At 39.1% G+C, this 19699-nt stretch overlaps 2 pseudogenes; both read right to left on the reverse strand.

The window, feature by feature from the left end:
- Window positions 1–5746: 5746 nt before the first annotated feature.
- Window positions 5747–6742, reverse strand: LOC138165562 (ubiquitin-conjugating enzyme E2 C pseudogene; annotated as a pseudogene).
- Window positions 6743–11931: 5189 nt separating this feature from the next.
- LOC138165512 (glycerol-3-phosphate acyltransferase 2, mitochondrial pseudogene) lies at window positions 11932–14262 on the reverse strand (annotated as a pseudogene).
- Window positions 14263–19699: the final 5437 nt, after the last annotated feature.

Below are 19699 nucleotides of genomic sequence, written 5' to 3' on the forward strand. Positions count from 1 at the left end.
CCCCACAATATCCCCTAGCCAATCTCATCTCCCCCATATATTTCTCCATGCCCCTTCTGATTTTCCAGTAGGGCATGGTGCATCTGTATGCCACAGTGCCTGTATACCTCATTTCCCAATTATATGTAATATAATAATAATAACATATATAGAGATTTTATTATAAAATTTTGAATTTCAAATTCTTTCCCTACCTCCCTCATCACACAGGCTGTCTGAGAAAATAAGCAGTTCAATGTAGATTGTACATGAGTAGCTATGCTCATCATTTCCATATTGGATATATCCTGAAAAATTGGCTATAATTCCCTCCAACCTATGCCACCCCACACTACTTCTGTTCTCTAGTTTTATCCTGTCCTTTTTCAAAAGTAGGTGCTTCCAAGTACCCTCTGCCACAGCCTGATGTCCCTTCCATCATACCCCTCTAGTCCCCTTCACCACTACTCTCTTGTAAGGTGAGATACCCCATTTCATGTGTGTGTGTGTGTTTGTGTGTGTGTGTTTGTGTGGTTCCTCCCTAAGCCCAATTCAATGAGAATAAGGTTGACTCATTCCGGTTTACCTTCCTGTTCTTTCCCTCCATTGTAAGTTTTCACTTGCCTCTTCTTCATGAGATAATTTACCCATTCTATCTCTCCCCATATCCTCTCATTATATTGCTCTCACAATTTCACTTTTCAAGTATCATCCCTTCCTATTGGATTGGTCCTGTGCCCTCTGTCTATGTCAATGTATATACATATATACACACACTCACATATGGATTCATATGCCAATATACCCTCCTATATAAACATGTGCATGTATGTATGTATCGATGTATATGTGTGTATATATATATAATATTCATATAAACATATATTCTCTTTGACTATTCTCATACTGAGAAAAGTTTCACAAGTTGCAATTATTGTTTTTCCATGTAGGCCTGTAAGCAGTTCAATTTTGATACTTTCCTTATGATTTCTTTTCCCTGTTTACCTTCTCATGCTTCTCCTCTTTCTTGTATCTCAGTGTCAAATTATCTATTTAACTCTGTTTTTTTCATCAAGAATGCTTAAAAGTCTTCTTTTCCATCGAATGAGCATATTTTCCCCTGAAACATGATATTCAGCTTTGCTGGGTAGGTGATTCTGTGATTTAATCAAAGCTTCTTTGACCTCAGGAATATCATATTCAAAACCCTTTGATCCCTCAGTTTAGAAGTTGCCACATCATGTGCTATCCTGATTCTGTTTTCCGAGTATTCAAATAGTTTCTTCCTGGCTGCTTGTAATATTTTCTTCTTGTTCTGGGATCTCTGGACCATGACTAAAATATTCCTAGGAGTGTTCTTTTTTTTGGGGGGTGGGGATATTTTTCAAGAGCTGATTGTTGAAGGGATGGCTAGGTGGTACAGTGAATAGAGCACAGGCCCTGGATTTAGGAGGACCTGCATTCAAATTCAACCTCAGACACTTAACACAAAAAGTAGCCGTGTCACTTTGGACAAGTCACTAAACCCAAATTTCCCTGCAAAAAGCCAAGCTAAAGAAAAGAAAAGGGTTGATCAGTGGAATATTTCAAGTTGTATTTTGCCCTCTGGTTCTAAAAGAAGAGGGAAATTTTCATTGAGAATTTCTTTAAAGATGATTTCTAGGTTATTTCATTGATCATGGTTTTCAGGTAGTCCAATAGTTTTTAATAATCTCTCCTGGATTTTTTTCAAGGTCAGTGGTGATCCCAATGTGATATTTCGCATTGCCTTATGTTTTTTTTAAATTTTTTTCAATTGGTTGGGTCTGGTTAATAGTACCTTAATTTCTCATAAAGTCACTAGCTTCCATTTTGTGCATATAATACTGAAACAGTAATTCTCATCAGTGAGATTTTGAGACTTTTTTAAATCTGGCAAATTTGGATTTTTAAGGCATTATTCTCCTCATTGCCTTTTTGGACCTCATGCCATTTGAGTGAATTCTTTTAAGTTGTTATTTTTTTTTTTTTTTGAGAATTTGGTGGGAGGGTCTCCATTAGTAAGCTGTTTCCCAATTATTCATGATTTTCTTAAATAATTCCCATTTGTCTTTCCAATTCTTCCTCTAGTTCTTTTCCTTGATTTTTAGAAGCCTTTTTGAGCTCTAACAGGGAATGAGAAAAATTCATACTTTTCTTGCATGTTTTGGATGCAGGAGTGTTGGCTTTGTTGTTTTCTTCGGGTTGTATGTTTTGTTATTCTTTTTTTTTTAATTTAAATGCTTTATTAACTGCTGATTTACATCATCCGTTTCTGCCAGATTTTGAGTTACAAATTTTCTCCCCGTTTTACCCCCACCCATCCCCCCAAAACAGCAGTCCCACAGGATATCCCCACCTCCAATCTGCTTGGGGGAAGACATCATCAAAGTAAGATTGTATACTCTGATTTTTCCCCACTTTATTTTTACAACTCATTTTATTTTGCTTTTCATTTACATCATTCATTTCCAAAATATTTTGAGTTACACATTTTCTCCCCACTTTCCCCTACCCACCACCCTAAAATAGTGATCGCATTGAATATCCTCTCCCCCAATATGCTCTCTCCCATGTCTTCCCCCATCACTTTTCTGACTTTCCAACATGGCATAGTGGATCTCTGTGCCCCAGTGCCTGTATATCTTATTTCCCAGTTACATATAAAATAAAATAATAATAATAATGTTCTTTAAATATTTGATTTTAATGTTTGAATGCTAGATTCATTCTCTACCTCCTTCATCACCCACCCTTGCTGGGAAGATAAGCAATTCAATATAGTTTGTACATGTGCAACTATGCAAAACATTCCCATAGTGGATATATTGTGACAGACTGACTATGTTTCCCTCCATCCTATGCCACCTCACACTAGTTCTATTCTATACTTTTATCCTATCCCTTTTCAAAAGTGGGTGCTTTGGAGGACAGAGCCAAGATGGAGGCATAGAAGCGCATCCTTCCCACTGCTCCAGCTTCCACCTTCCCCAATTCACGTAAAAAGAAGACACAAAAACAAACTTTGGAGCTTCAGAACACATAAAATGACACAGAGAAACTAACCTCCCCCTGGGGAGGGCTTGGCAGGAAGGCAGGTATCCAACACAGTGCTCTGGGAGCTGAGCACAGCACTACGCCAAGTCTTTAGCCCCAGGGTAGGCCTGACCAGCCGCTGCAGAAAGGACTCTAGAACAGCAGCAGTAGTGGAAGTTCCAGATTTATCAACACATAAATGCGAAGGACAAGATGAGAAGCTGGTGTAGTATGGACTTTGGGACCCGTAAGTGGGAGTGCATGGCTTTAAACACAATCAGGATAACCCAGGATCTAACAGCTTCTACACTGAGGGATCAAGGGGCTTGGAATGTGATATTCCAGAGGTCAAGGGAGCTGAGATGAAAACCAAGAGTCACCTACCTAGCAAAACTGAGTATCATGTTTCAGGAGAAAATATTGTCATTCAGTGGAATAGAGGACTTTCAAGCATTCTTGCTGAAAATATCAGAGTTGAATAGAAAATTTTACATTGAGATAGAAGAAGCAAGAAAAGCATTGAGAAGGTAAACAGGGAAAAGTAATCATAAGGAAATTATCGAAGTTGAAATATTAACATGCCTACATGGAAAAACAATAATTGTAACTTATGAAACTTTTTTCTCAGTAGCTGAAAGGATTCGAAATATATATATTTGAGGGTATATGAGTATTTGACTACCTATGTGAATGTGTGTATATATGTTTACAGGTTTATATAGATAGAGGGCACAGGACCAATTTAACATGAAGGGTTGATACTTAAAAGGTGACATTGAGAGGTGAGAGGAATATAATGAGAGGAGATGGGTAGAGACAGATTGGAGTAAACTATCTCATACAGAAGAGGCAAGGGAAAATGCTTACAATGGAGGGGAAGAATAGAAAGGCAAAAGGGAATGTTTCCACCTTATTCCCATTGAATCTGGCTCTAGGAGGGAGTGCAATACACACTAAATAGGATATCTCACTCTAGAGGAGAATAAAGGGGGAATGGGATGAGAGGGCGAATGATGGAATGGAGGGCAGGTGGGGGGGGGAAAGAAGTTGGAAGCACCCACTTTTGAAAAGGGATGGGATCAAAGTAGAGAATAGAACAAGTGGGAGGTGGGATAGGAGGGAAGGAAATATAGTCAGTCTTTTACAATATTTCTACTATGTTATTGTTTTGCATTAGCGACACATGTACAACCTATACTGATCTGCTTATCTTCCCAGTAAGGGTGGGTGACAAGGAAGGAAGGGAATGAATTTGCAATTGAAAGTTTTAAAATCAAATACTGAAATATATATGTGTATATAAAAAAAGTGGGTGCTTCCAACTTCCATCCCAAAGCCTGATTTTCCTCTTATCTTCCACCCTCTCATCCCCTTCACCCTACTATCGTGTATGGTAAGATACACTGTTAATTGTGTATATCATTCCCTCCCTAAGTCCAGTTCAATGAGAATATGGTTGACTCATTCCCTTACCTTCCTGTTCTTCCCCTCCAGTGAAACAGTTTTCCCTTGCCTCTTCTACATGAGATAATTTTCCCCATTTTATCTCTCTCAATCTAGTCTCCTTATGTTCCTCTCTCATCTCTTAATTTCAACTTTTAATTATCATGCCTTCCTATTATATTGGTCATGTGCCCTCTGTCTATGTATGGCTCTATCCATATATTCACATATATACACTCGAATATGTAGTCATACGCACATAAACTCTCTTATATGGACATATATACATTTATGTATGTATGTATATACATATTGAGAAAATTTTCAAAACTTACAATTATCATTTTTCCATGTATGAATGTAAGTAGATCAACTTTGCTAGGCTTCTTATGGTTTCTTTTCTCTATTTACTTTCTCATGCTTCTCTTGATTCTTGTATCTGAATGTCAGATTTTCTATTCAACTCTGTTTTTTTTTTTCATAAAGGGTCCTTGAAACTTGTCTATTTCATTGAATGACAATATTTTCCCCTGAAACAAGATACTCAGTTTTTTGGGTAGGTGATTCTTGGCTTTAATCACAGTTTCTTTGTCTTCCTGAATATCTTATTTCGAGCTCTTTATTCCCTCAGTGTTGAAGGTGCCAGATCCTGTGTTATCCTGATTGTGTTTCCACAGTATTCAAATTGATACTACCTGGCTGCTCATAACATTTTCTTCTTGTCCTGCGAACTCTGGAACCAGGCCCTAATGGTCCTAGTATTTTTCTTATTGGGACATTTTTTCCAGAGTTGATGAGTAGATACTTTCAACCTCTATTTTGCCCTCTCATTCTAGAACATCAGGGCAATTTTCCTTATGAATTTGTTGAATGATGATTTCTAGGTTCTTTTTTTTTTGGGTCCTGGCTTTCAGGTAGTCCAATAATTTTTACTTAATCTCTCCTTGATCTATTTTCAATGACAGTGGGTTTCCCAATGAAATATTTCACATTGCCTTCTATTTTTTCATTTGTTTGGATCTGTTCAATAGTATCTTTATTTTGCATAAAGTCACTAGCTTCCATTTTCCCCTATCTATTTCTGAAAGCATAATGTCTTCAGGGAGCTTTTGAGATTCTTTTGCAATGTGGCAAATTCAGCTTTTTAAGGCATTCTTCTCCTGACTGACTTTTGGATAATCTTTTGTTATTTGTTAGTCTGTTTTTAAGGTGTTATTTTTTTCAGTCAGGTTGTTACATTTAATTTGATAATTTTCTTCCTTGTTCTCATTTATCTTCCCAATTTTTCCTCCTCTTCTCTTAGTTTGTTCTCAAAATCCTTCTTAAATTCCTCCATAACCTGTAAGCGGCTTATTCTTTTCCTGGAAGCTTCTGGTGCAGGAATTCTGACTTTGCTCTTTTTCTCCTCTTCCATGCTGCAATCCTTGTTTTTCCTAAAAAAGCAGTCCAAAGTCAGAATACTGTGCTTGCCTTGCTTCCTCTACTTGCTCATGTTGCCACTCAATTGCTTGACTTTTGATCTTTTTTTTTTAACAAAACTTTATTTATTTATACATTAATGTTGAGGGCTGGATTACAGCTTAAGAAAAAAAAAAAGAACGAAAACAGTATGATACAGAATCCTTTACAGAAAACGAAAGGTTATAAGGAATGGGAAAAGATAGACACACACACACAAACACATACACACAAGATGAAAGAAGGTAGTCCGGGCAGTCAGGGTCAGGGATCTTGGCTTAGTCTCCTGCTCCACATAGGTTTCCAGCAGGTACTTTGTAAAGTCTGTGAGATTTGTCAAAAGTTCAGCAGCCTGTGTGTTCAATGGGCTATCAATGTTGGGTTCTCCCAACAGACTCTGGATATATAGCAGGATGGTCCTGACATCAAATAGAGCTGACCACTTGTCCTTGAGGATGTTCAAACAGATATTCCCTTGGGTGTCCAAATTAGGATGCTAACAAGATGTGACAAATTTCACAGTGGGAACATTATAGGGGTAGGTGCTGAGGAATTACAGGGAGAGCTTGTACCTTAGGTCTTCATACACAGTCCCGGCTGCCCCATGGATGGTCCCAACCCACTTGAAGAGATTGTCTGACTCTGGGAAGAGAGAGATTACTTTGTCACCACACATTATCAGGATCATCAATTCTTGCTATAACCTCTTGCCCACGGAGCAGCGGGCCGTGGCTGCCCCAGCCTCAGCCACCTTATGGGAGGTGGCGGCAGCACTAGCAGTGTCCAGGTCTCACTTCTTCGAGGCCATAGGGGAACAGAGATAAAGGAAGAGAAACTCTCGGGGGCCAACTTTTGATCTTCTTGCCACAGTAGAACACTTCTATCCAGAGGAGGGAGATTTGTCCCAATCACTGGGTTTTTCTCAGATGCAGGAGTTATTAGTTGGCTGCCCTCTCTGAAACCTCCACACTCTCTGTCATACTGGTCACACACCCCAGGACCTCCTCCCCAGGCCTTGATGCAGATCCAACAAGTTACACCACGAGCCGTTACCCCTCAGACTGGATGCTTGGTTTCCCTACAATCTGCAGGTCTGGTGCTCTGAAGTAGCCATCCTCCATGCCTCTGCTGCTTCTCACCCTAGAACAAAGGCTAGAGAGCACTCCCAAACTACCAGATCCCAAAGTCCACACCACATTGACCTCTCACTTTGTACTTAACATCTATTGGTTGATAATTCTGGAAACCACCAGAGTTGCTAGTCATCTGAAGTCCCTCCAGCCAGCAGATAGTTGTGGCTACCCTGAAGCTAAAACCTCAGTCTCCTGAGAGTCTGGGCTAGCCTCCCATAGTGCTGTGATGGTCCCTTCCTGCTGCCCTTCAGGACTATCTTTAGCAAGAGGTTAGCTTCTCCCAGTCATTTTGTGGATTCTTTATTTTCAAACTTTGTTTAGAATCATTTTTGCATATGAATTGGAGGAGGTTGGATTGGGAGCCCCATGGAAGTCCTGTTTGTACCACACCATCTTGAATCCATCCCCTGTTACAACTCTTATCAGTGTTATTTCTAGGGACATGTATATTTTCTGTTTTTCCATGGTTGTATGATCAAAAGAGTGGTTTTTACCCATCTCCAAGTCTGTGTTCTGCTCTCTGAGTGATCAAAAGCACTCTTTTCTGCCTTGTAACTGTGAGAAGGATTGCCTGTCCACCATCACAACATAACAGCTCTCTTCCTTATCCCAAGACTGCCACCCAGTGTTATGACACAGAACCAGGCATGGGCAAATCAAGAGACTCCTGCCTCAGTTTCAGTAAAGAGGTTCTTATAATATTCCTCTGATTAGCTGCTCAATCTCTCCACCACACTGTCTGTGGGCTGAGTCCCTTAAGCAGCTGCTATTGCCTCTGTTCCACAGCACTACCACCCAGGGGTAAGAACCAGACCATGCTCCTCCCTTTCCTAGGTCCTTTTCCTTCTCATCTTCTAAGCTGTCTTTGGTATTAGTGAGTTGAGAAGTCTGGAAACTATGATAGTTTCAGCCATTAAGTACCATGACAACTGCTCCATGTTTGCTATGCTGGCCCAAGTCATGCTGGAATGTGTTCCTTTCTTAGACTTGTGCAACAGACCCCTCATAGCAACCTTCTTGGTTGTCTTGGGCTAGAAATTTGTTTCCCTCTGTCATTTTGTGGGGTTTGCTGCTCTAGACATTGTCTACAGTAATTTTTAGAGGTATTTAGAGGTATTTGTGAGAGAGTTGGAGAAAATGCCTGATTTGCTCTGCCATCTTGGCTCTCCCACCCCCCATTTTTTTTAATTTTAGAAAAGAGAAAACTGATAACTAGAGAAGTGAAATGTCCATGGAAGAAAAGGAATGCAAACTAGATACTCTGTTTCCAAACTTAACACTCTTTTAAGAGCTTCATATTGCCTCCTGTGGAAATATTATTTTATTTTGCTAGAATAGAGGAGAGTATGAGAAGGATGATTTAAAACCCAATTATTGATTTTCATCTTGGGCTCTTGGGGACCCATCCAGTTCTGTTCCCTTCAAAAATCCTAAAGTTTTCATTTACATTTACAGATAAAAGTTTCAGGAATTTTCCGTCTTAAGTCAATCCCCCCTCAGAGAAGAATATATTTCCACACCTTACATATCCATAGTTTGCAGACCCAGATCACCTGATTCAAGTTCTTTGCTCTTTTTGTGTATACCAAATTACCTTTCCCCCCCAAAAATGTGATCTACCATTTACAAATCTTCTGCTCTGATTCTTATAAATGATATTTTTTCTTCAGGTTGGGCATGTCAATTGCACAGGCTTCTTAAATTACTGTATACTTATGGAAATTCTTGCAATCTCTTTACTAAGCTACAACAAAGAAAGTTGGCAAAGGAGATGAGTAAAATGTTAATTTCAATGTTATTTAAGTTTAGGACTTAAATTTTTAGAAAGCACCTGGAAATCCCAATTGTTCCCAAATTTCATTAGCTAATCTGCTAAAGACTCCCTTTTCTCTATTACTTTCCATGTTGCTTCTTTTAAACCTTGGTTTTTGGACCTCTTCAGAATGTTCATGATGTGCTTGTCAGGAGACATTTGTCAGACTCTGACTCTGCAACTGCTTATCTTTCTTATAGCCTGAATTGCTGGTGCCCTAATACTCTGAGAGTACATGTATTCATTTCTTCCTTTTTTAAAGATGAGTTTATCAATCTTAAATCTTACAAATGCTATATTATGAGGTGACACTTTGCAATAGCTCCTGGATTTACTGCAACTTTCTCTTGGCACTTTATAATTTAAAATATTGTGTAGAGTATTTGATATCACAATTTTTTTCTAAAGAATTATTAATTGCAATGAGAAAAGTGTTGAATTCTTATAGATAAAAAGACTTCTCGCATTACCAGCACAATGCTAAAACAAGAGATATAGAAACAGTTCTAACTTTCTAAAAATCAAGCCACTTACAGTGATTTATAAAAGAAGCTCAAATTGAGACAATTGTTTTTTTTCATTTTAAGTATATTTTTTACAAATGAAATAATTTCATTTGATTGATGAGCTATGTCTTCTGCAGTTGAACCACTCAGGAATGAACACTCTGCATATTTTTATGAAGATTTATATTTGCCTAATTTCTCTCACTCACCTCTTTTTAGAGAGTCATAATTAACAAAGTCCTATTTGTGACCATCTCTACTCTCTATATTTATTGTCATGTTTGTATAAGTTTATTTTGGAAGAGAATGTATGGTGAAATAAAAAGATTGAAGAACTGTATATTTATGTACATACCTATTAAAGGAAGATAATGTTTTTAATATGGAGATGTGACAGAGATGATAAATAATGACCAAAAGCCTATTTATAGTTATCTATATGAATCATACTTTCAACTGTGTCTACAAAGTGTAGGGTTTGTCTACTTCGGATAGTTCTGCCAGGTTCCTTTTTCCCAGGTTCCTACCACCTTGGGCTTTTTCCCAGTGAATCATGGGTACTACGTTACATCAAGTGTGCATGCTCCTTTAAAAACTGACTCCACCTTAGCCCCACCTTAACTCCTCCCTAATCACACCCTCTTCTAGCCTGGTCAGCCTAATTGACATCTCATGAATACCCTTAACTCTTTAGAAACTATACCTTTATCTTCTTTATGCTTGCAGGTCCCCCAAGGATCCCTGCTTGCTGTAAAGTAGATAATAAACTTTTACAACTCTGATTCCAAGTCTGCTTAGGCCTACTGAATTTTTTCCAGACTGAATTGAAGGCTCTCTGGTCTTAGATAAGATCAGAGTGCCTGCTGAACCTATTGGGAGCTATCCCTCATCATAATGATCTGGCAATTTAATTGAAAAAAAAAAAAGAAATTTAGGGGCTGACCATGATAGAGTTCTTTAATGGAATTGAATAATTAAAGTGGTCATCTTATCCTCTTGAAGAGATGTTAGTAACTAGTTCTACCAATAAAAGCACTATTTCTATAGATATATTATTTAAATAAATCTTAAAGGTTTTCATATTGATATTGATTTTTTTCCTATTCATTTCCCTAGCATTTCTGTTGAGTAGGTAAGGATTCTTATTTTTTTTAATTTCTCCCCCAGTTAACTTTCACTGTCCATGTATATTTGGAAAAAATCTCTCTGAGAATTTTTAGAAAAATATGAAGTATAATGCTATGCAATTGGATATTTGAAGTTGAGTTCTAGGAAGTCTTATCCTTCTTTTGCCTGCTATATTTATTTTAAGGATTGAGTATAGAGAATTATTGTAATATAGAGAAATATGTCAGAAAATTCCAAACTCTCCAGATTTCCCCCACAAATGAAGCAATAATAGCATCTCAGGACAAATTTAGAAGAGTAAAATTAAATATGATTAGTGGCAAAACGCTGAGAAAATCCAAAGAAACATCCTAGCATGATGTTTACTCTCTATAAAGGTAAACAGTACAGTATAGGAATGAATAAACAAGAAATAGCAAGCCCTGGGTTTAGTTGGGTAGGGAGGCTGCCTCAGATTCAGCCACTTTAATTTTTAACCCTAGGACAGTGAAAGGAGTTTGGTATCTGAGCTGGGAAAGATCAAAGGAGCCTTTACTGACAAGGAACACAAGTAAGAGTTGTGCTACAGAGATGTGGCCAGGGATGAGAAGGAACCAGCATATATTCAGCGAGCTCAGAAGCAGTGGGACAAGAATACTGCTAGATGTGGGCACTTACACAAGGCTGGAGGTCTTGATTTCAGGTTCAGTCCAATGGGGAGAACTAAAAGAGTATCTGAGGCGAAAGGCACCATCCCCTATCACCCAGAAGTAGAGGTGATTACAAAAACTAAACTGCTTAAAAATGAGCTGGCAAAGGAGAAATATTATAATCATAAAGAATTACTATGGGAGGGGTGGCCAGGTGGCTCAGCGAGTAAGAGCACCGGCTCCAGTGTCAGGATGACCTGGATCAAATCCGGGCTCAGATACTTAGCACCACACCCAGAAATAACTGGCCTTGTAACCTTGAGCAAGTTACTTAACCCCGATTGCCTTAAAAAAAAAAATTACTATGGAAATAGGGAAGACCAAGGTTCATCTTCAGAGGAGGATACTAAAGCAGAGAAACCCTCTTCTAACCCAAGAAGCAATAGCAAATTGTCACCTGCTGAAAAGTAATTCTTGAACAACAACATAAACAAAACCTTTAAAAATCAAATCAGGAAGAGTAAGGACAAAAATAAGAACAATCCAAGAAAAATAGAAATGATTATGAAAAATCAACCACCTAGAAAAAAAGAGATCCATAATCTTTTTTTGTTCCAAAATCAAACTTAAGGGGCTCTTTAAAAGCCATTAAATATGTGCTAACTTATTAAAATCTCAATTATTAGTCACTCTCCTCATGTTAAGCTTGCTTCATTGCTCTGGGACTGGAAAGTGCTTCTTGCTGGGACAGGACAGGATGTTCCAATCCCTCTTCAAACCAAGGGCTTCTAGCCACAAATGAATTGACGGATGAAATTCTCCAGGTTTTCCTGATTTTCCTGGGTAGTGAAGGTCGCAGACAAATGGAGAATAGAGCCGATGGAACCAGGCTGTTCCTTCAGCACCCCAAAATCGTTGGAGGTCATCACAGCACTATGAGCCTGGCTCCGATCAGTACTTTCAAAGGAGCCATCCTCTTGGGCCTTCTTCAGCAAGAACTGGTGCAGTTGTTGTGTGTAACCTGACTCTGTGTCAGGCAGTGTTCCCTGGCGGAGGAAGGCTGCAGCTCAGGCAAAGGCTGTGATCAGAGGACTGAGCAACCGGGAAAGGAAGAGGAAGAAGTCGGGGCAGCACAGCTGCTGGCTGAGTTTGAAGCAGCTATTGTGGGTGCCGTCCTCATAATCACTGTCACTGTCACTGAAGTCTTCCATTGATCGCCAAAGCATCTTCTCTCCAAAGCGCCAATTCCCTGTATCACAAGTCAGCCGAATGCCAGGGGCCTCCTCAGCTATAAGGAGTCCACACTGAATGAGTCGATCTAGCATCTCCTGGCAATAAAAGTATGATGACTGGCAGGGCTGCAGGAGGAGTAGGTGCTGGGGAAGCAGGTGCAGCAGCAGCAGAGTCTGGCGATGAACCTCGCGCTGCCTCAGCAGCTCCACCGCCTGCAGGCCCCAATGTCACTCTGGGGGCACTTGGCCTTTCAGTAGGGCTCGGACTGCACAAGCACCCACGGCCTCACAAAGGAAGACAGGAAGCAGAAAGTACTGTGTTAGGCCAGCTGAGCAAGCGTAGGGCCAGCCCTGGGCAGCAACAGGATATCCCCCTGGGGCAAAAGCCACAAGGAGATGCTGCCATGCAGCAGGCATAGTCCATGCATCACCAGGTCCTGCAGCTGCCCTGAGAAACCCACATCAAAGCCCCGAAGCAAGGTCTCCTCCGTGAGCGAGGAGATATTTTCCAGGAGCGTGGAGAAGAATACTCCCTCCTGATGCCAGTGCAATAACAGAGTGGCCATCACTTCCCTGGCCATCACAGCTGAGCAGGTGATTCTGGCATTCAAGACATGGCGGCTCAGTCTGCTCACAAGAAGCTGGTCCTCTTTGTCCAGGGCCATGAGGGGCCCGGACGTTGGAGTCCACTCCTGTTGTTTGTCACAATCAGGAAGAACACACCACTGTCCAAGCACAGTCTGTAACAGTAGCTGTTCTAGAGACTCTCCTCTGCTCCTCCCACGACTCAAAGTATTGACTGAACATTCCTGCAGGGAAAAGGGCTGGGCAAAGTCTATTCGAGCACAGCCCTGATGACCTCTCAAGCCTTAAAACACGGCCATAACCCCTCACCAGGGGCTCAAGGGAGAAGGAGAGGCCCAAGATCCAGTATGCTGCACATCAGGGGCCAGATCATAGCCGCTGCCCACAGGCACTAGGGCTGCATTAGGGATGGCCCCTTCTTAGAACGCCTAAAGCACCAGCCCCAGCCAGGTCTGCCCATGGGAAGACAGGTGGGGTCCCACAGCCCCAGAACGATCTTCCAAGAAAATGATCAGGGGCTGTTTGCTGGCCAGGAGCTGCTCTACAGATACACTGAGAACAGCCGTGGAGAGGATCCCTTTGGAGTTGTCCAGGAAGAGGTTAGCCGCTGGGGGCTAACCAAGATGTCTCAGTAAAGCCCTGAGAGCTGGGGAGCAAGACTGGGATTCCCAGGCTACTCTCAGGATCCCAAGACCTTGAGAAAGAAACACAAAGAGCAGCAGCAGACTTGTGGGTGGAGAGAAAGATGAGCGACCTATCCTTTGCTTGTGCAGCCTGAGGGACCATAGCCAGCTGACCCTGGTGAAGCTGCACATTGATTAAGATGCATTTTAAGAACTTGAGCAAAGCCTAGTTGAATATCCTGAGCAAAAAAGGGCAGATTGAAGCCTGGATCTGGCTCAACATATGCTGCATGTCTCTTTGGCTTGGGGCCTTCATCTGCTCCCCCAGGGACCCTCCCTGCAAGTATTTCCTGTATCCACTTGCTTCCCAAAACCTTCTCCCAGGCATCTGGGGTGAGAGTGATCTTCCAGTCCATTGCACATCGGAAGTAGCACAGCCTTTGCACTAATCACCCCCAGTACCTAGCATTCTCTTCAGTCAACAGGATCACGTTGTGAAAGCCCAAGGCAGCAATGTTTTGTGGAAAAGAACCTTCCAACATTTAGGAGTACAGGTCTGGCAGCAGCATCCCAAGAAAGGATGATACTTCCCCAGAAATGGGGTGATGGTTTCTAGCTTCACCCCAAAGCCTTTGGGCCACATGCTGGCCTCCTTATTACTCTGAGGTTTGCTCCCCATGTGGAAATGATTCAGAGCTGTGTGATAAATTCCTGGCCCTGTGCCAGCCTCCCCACCAAGGAGAGGCCTCTCCCAGCAGGAAGGAGTCTGAAAGAGCGAGATCCACAATATTAAGGCACAAAATGACTCCCGAAAATTAGAATTGGCCAAGGGGAAGTAAGAGATTGAGAAATATTTTTTTAAAGAATAAAAAATATAGAAAATAAAGTGAAACATTTCTTAAGAAAAAAAGTGATCTGGAGAAGAGATAAAGATGAGGAAATATTTGAATTACCTGAAAGTTATGCTAAACAAGATAATCTTGATACAATAATATAAGAAAAATTAAAGAAAATTTCCCTGAAAGATTGGAATAGGAGGAAAAAGTAGAAATAGAAAAACCCACAGATCACCACAGGAAAAAGACTCTACAGGGAATACCCACAGGAATATTATACTGAAATTCCAAAAAACCCAATTAAAGGAAAAAAAAATTATGAGTAAAAAGAAAAAAAAATAAAAATAATAGAATCACAATTCAAATCATATAAGACCTAGCCATGGCAATACTAAGAATGCAAATCTTGGAACATTATTCACTGAAGAACAAAATAAATTCAATTGCAGCAAAAAATATATCCTGCAAAGCTAAGCATACTCCTCAATGAAAAAAAATGGATAATTAATGAATTGTCAGAATTCCAGGACTTTATTACAAACACACACACAAACACAAACAAACAAAAACACTAAACTTCATAGAAGATTTGGCGTTCAAGAGCCAAGAGAAATATAAAGTACATATTAAAGTTTAATAACAAGGGACTCGGTCAGAGAGATTGTTCACCTTTGATGTATATAAAATCTAAAATATTTCTCTAAGATTATTTGTGATTGGGTAGCTTGAAAGAAAGATTGGGATACACCTGAGTATATCAATTTAAAAACTAACATTGGTAGGTAGAACTAAAAAAAAATTTATCTAATAAAAATGAGATACTAGAGGAGGAAGGCTGGTAGTTCTGAAAAATTTTCATCAGACATGGATACAAGAGGGAAAAATAATATACATACACACACATATTTATATAAAATAACTATAACATATATATATATAATAACAATAACATATGTGTGTATATGACTATAGAAGTCTTTAAATTCAGGGGGGAGCTAGGTGTCGCAGTGAATAGATCACTGGTGTTGTAGTCAGGAGGTCCTGAGTTCAAATCTAACTTCAGACACTTACCAGCCGAGTGACGTTGGGCAAGTGACAACCCCAATTGCCATGATTTCCCCCCTCAAAAAAAAATTTTTAATTTCAGAAAGAAAGAAAATGTTAATGGCACAGGGAAGGTAGAGAAGATAACACAGGGATCTTACCAGTGGAGAATAAGAGAATAGGTTAAATGGGGGTATAGTGATATGTTTAGATTTCAAGGAATAGGAGGACAAAGGAGGGATCTTTGAAAGGGGTGGTAGATTAATTAATAGGACAAATTACAGTGTACAAGTAAAGTAGAGGAGTTAAGAGGGATAGGAAATAAGAGATACACAGAAACATTAAGATTGGGAGTAGAATTTGTAAGGGGAAAAGTATCAGGGTGGTAATCATGATCTCACATAAAGTTAAGGCTAAAATAGATTTAATCAAAAGCAAAAAAATAGGGAAACTATACTTATGTCAACCATGATTATCAAATTTACGACAACTAGATTGTATAAAATAGTAATAATGGTGTAGTGAAGGAAATGACCAGATGGTGGTCTTAAAAGATTTGGAAAGTCACAGGCTTATGAAGAAAGAGGTTATCCTCAGAGAAAGAGGATAAATAAGTATAGTATGATCTTATCTAGATACACATGTCAATGATGATTAATATTTAAGTATATGCATGTGTAAGTATATATGTGTGTATGAATACCTTTGTGTGTTTATGTATATGTGTATGGAAATACATGCATCTATATGTATGAATATATATCTCTGCTTTATTGTAGCTTTCTGGGTGGATGAGGAAGGAAGGGTGAAAAAGAAGAAAGCAAAAAGAACACAACAGAGAACAAAAGAGAATTTACAAGTAAGAAAAGTAAAGATAGACAGGTCTCAACACAATATATAGTATTTATTATATGGTCTTGCTTAAAATGGATATTTATTGCTGTATGTTTTGAATACTTCCTCACTTTCTGCTATGAACATACCAATATTTTTGCCTCTTACAATATTTTAGTTTTAGTATTTAAGTTTCTTTATCTTTTTTATTTTGTTTTAAGTTTAAAATAAGGAAAAATAGGGACAAAAATTAATTGAATAGACCCCATTTCAAAGGCATCACAATTCATCACATTCCTTATATTTTTAGAGCAATGCATTATTCAAACTTATTTGAATAAAATTCATCATATGGAATTTCTGTGCCAAAGATAACATTTAAAAAATACAAGATAAAGTATTTTTAAAATCTAGACAATTATTATTTAAATCAGCTTGAAATCTTGTGGTAAAGCCTGAATTTAGGGAAACAAAATGTTCCTGATTTCACCAGTAAATAACAATAACAAATTAATTTTTATACTATTCAATAAATGGAAGGTTGGTTTAGAAGTCATGAAGTTACAGATCTTAGCTATACAGTTGCAGAAAGCAAAAGGGACCATAATGAAATTTGAATGTAATTTACATAAAGTCCTTCACTGCCATCAACTATACTACAAGGTAGCAAAGACTCTTTTAGCCACTGGTAATATTTTGCCAGTTTGTGACATATTACCACATATCATTTTGACTACAAAATATATAGCTTTGGGGAAAGAAATATATAGAGAATTTTCCCATTTATTTTCATAGAGTTATAAAACCTTTCATGTATAAACAAAATTATTAAAAAATGCTACTCTTTAATGAACTGGACTAAAGAAATGGATTGTGATAGAAAGAAAGTAGAGAGAAAAAAATGACCTGACTAAAATTAAGACAGTTAGACCATGATTTGTATCAGTAAGTACTAGGAAGCTTTTTTTTTCCTTTTTGACAAGTATTCCTAGAAATACTAGAAAAATGCATTTAAAAAGCAAATTTATTAAGCAAAAAAAATACCTTAAGCACATAGGATTAAAATAATTACTTTTAAACAACTTGTGCATATTGGATTAAAAGATAATAACTCTCACGTATGTAACACTTTTTGATTTGCAAAACGCTTTACAAATATTTCATTTTATCCTATTAACTTCAGCTGGTGGGTTGCTATTATTTGCCCTATTTTGTACAAGAAGTAATTGAGGCAAAAAGATATTAAATGACTTCTTCAGGGTCATGCCATTAGTTAAGTATATGAAACTGGATTTGAACTCAAGGCAAAAGAGTAAAAATTAAGTACTATAACCTTTAAACTTTAATTGTAGGCAATAGGAAACTTATGAGCAAAGCAATCTGAGTTGACAGTACCCTGAACAATGGAAATACTCCTTTCCTCCTTTGCAGTGATATTTGTTTCTTTCAGCTCCTTTTTCAAATAGACTGATTTTTCCTCTGAATGCAGCCCACCCATATGGTACTGTCAGGTTGGATAATCAAGGTAAGCTCATTTATGGTTTGCTCCCTCAAAACTTGCTACACTAACTGATATGTTTAAACTAAATCTTGCTGACTACAATTCCACTGTTCTATCCACTGCATCTGGAGTCCAGAGGAGATGAATTCAAAGACATTAAATCCTGCCTCAAACACTTGATAAGTGTCTTACCCTAAGCAAGTCATTTAACCTTTCTTTGTCTGTGTCTACTTCTGTGATAGGGGTGTCTGTACTTTATGGCCTCTAAGACCATTTCAACATCTAAATCTTTGTTCCTAATTAATATACTAGTCTCACCCAGTCCAATAACAGTCTCTCTCTTTTCCCTAAAAAATCTGAGCCTGAAGATCAGTTCCTACTGAGCCAGTTTTTCATCTCTGTAGAATATGGAAAACTCTCTCTCTCTTTTAATATCTATTTGTAAGTGTTAAATAAATTGTTCAAATACTTTAGCATTTCTAGTCACCTGAATAGTAGGTAAAGGACATCTAAACTGAAGCAGCAGGTAAATAACAGAAAAAACTCTACAGCTTAGCTAACTAGAAGAGGAAAGAGCAGCTTTTTTTAAGACATGGGTTCATCCTATCTTTTGAGACATCACTTACATCAAAGCAAATACATCTTTATGCAATGGTTTTCCATTTCTGCTGCTTAAAAAGGAAACCGATTTGTCCCAGTCCTACTGTGTTTCCCCGATAATAAGACCTATCCCGAAAATAAGCCCTCCCCTTACTGTGTAAGATGCCTCTAAAATAAGCCCTCCCCCGAAAATAAGCCCGATTGAGATTGCTACTGTAGTGAAGGTGATCCCCTGTGCTACATGCTACATTACGGTACCCTCTGTATGCACCGTCCCCCGCCCCCATGAAATGCACGCCGCGCTCCGAGCTGCATCCAATCAGAGCTGCAGCAGTGAGTGCGTCATCCTGTTCTTTATTGAATTCATTATTGAATAAAGGTACATTTTTTTGTTCACATTTACCTGTTTATTAAAATTTCTGTCAATGTTCATTAAAATAAGCCCTCCCCTAAAAATTAGCCCTCTGGTGTTTTTCTGTCCAAAAAAATTAATAAGACAGTGTCTTATTATCGGGGAAACACGGTAGGTGTCATGGTAATGTAATTTGAATTTGAAGATCCCATTTTGTTGGCAAAGGTAACAGGTACATGGCATCGATGGCAGGATTACTAAATGTAGTGCCTCTATTTGGTCCAGGATGATGTGATAGTAATGGCAAATGTGAAATCGCAAGGCCAAGGATCATGTAGGGGTGGAATGTAATGGTAATATGTAATTTGAATTTGAAGATCCCTTTCTGTTGGCAAAGGTAGAAGGTACTTAGCACTTAGTAACTGATCAAGCCTTTGTTTGGGAAACAGAAGGTATGAGCTCCTGTCTCCTGTTGCTGAGGTAACAGGAAGTGATTGGCTGAAACAGGAAGCTAATGCTTTGTGTATATACAGAAAAGCCTCAGAGAGGCACAGTCAGAATTTCTTGTGACCAGAATCTCATGGCAGAGCAGCTACAGAAGAGAGAATCAAGAACTGAGGCAGAATTTCCTGAGAACTTGTTTTCGTGTTACTTGCTCTGAACAGGAGACCTGGAGCCCGGAGTCCAGAGCCCAGGTGACTGAGGAAGCATGACTGGGATGCTGAGACTGTGTCTGTTTGTGACTTGCTTGAGCCTTGAATTCCCTGCAGCAGAAATTGTGAAGGATGTGACATGGACCCAACCCTGTGATTTTCCATGTGGAGCAGGACCTACCCAGAGAGCTGGACAAGGAACTGGGAGGTGTCTGCTATTGAACCCAGGTCATAGTCTGGTGAATCCAGGTAAAATACAGGACAATGGAAGGGGATCCTGAGAATCTGTGAACCAA

The sequence above is a fragment of the Petaurus breviceps genome, unplaced genomic scaffold (genome assembly GCF_028583685.1).
Source record: "Petaurus breviceps papuanus isolate PSGF00001 unplaced genomic scaffold, PetGlider_PUasm1.0 213, whole genome shotgun sequence".
Lineage (NCBI taxonomy): Eukaryota > Metazoa > Chordata > Mammalia > Diprotodontia > Petauridae > Petaurus > Petaurus breviceps.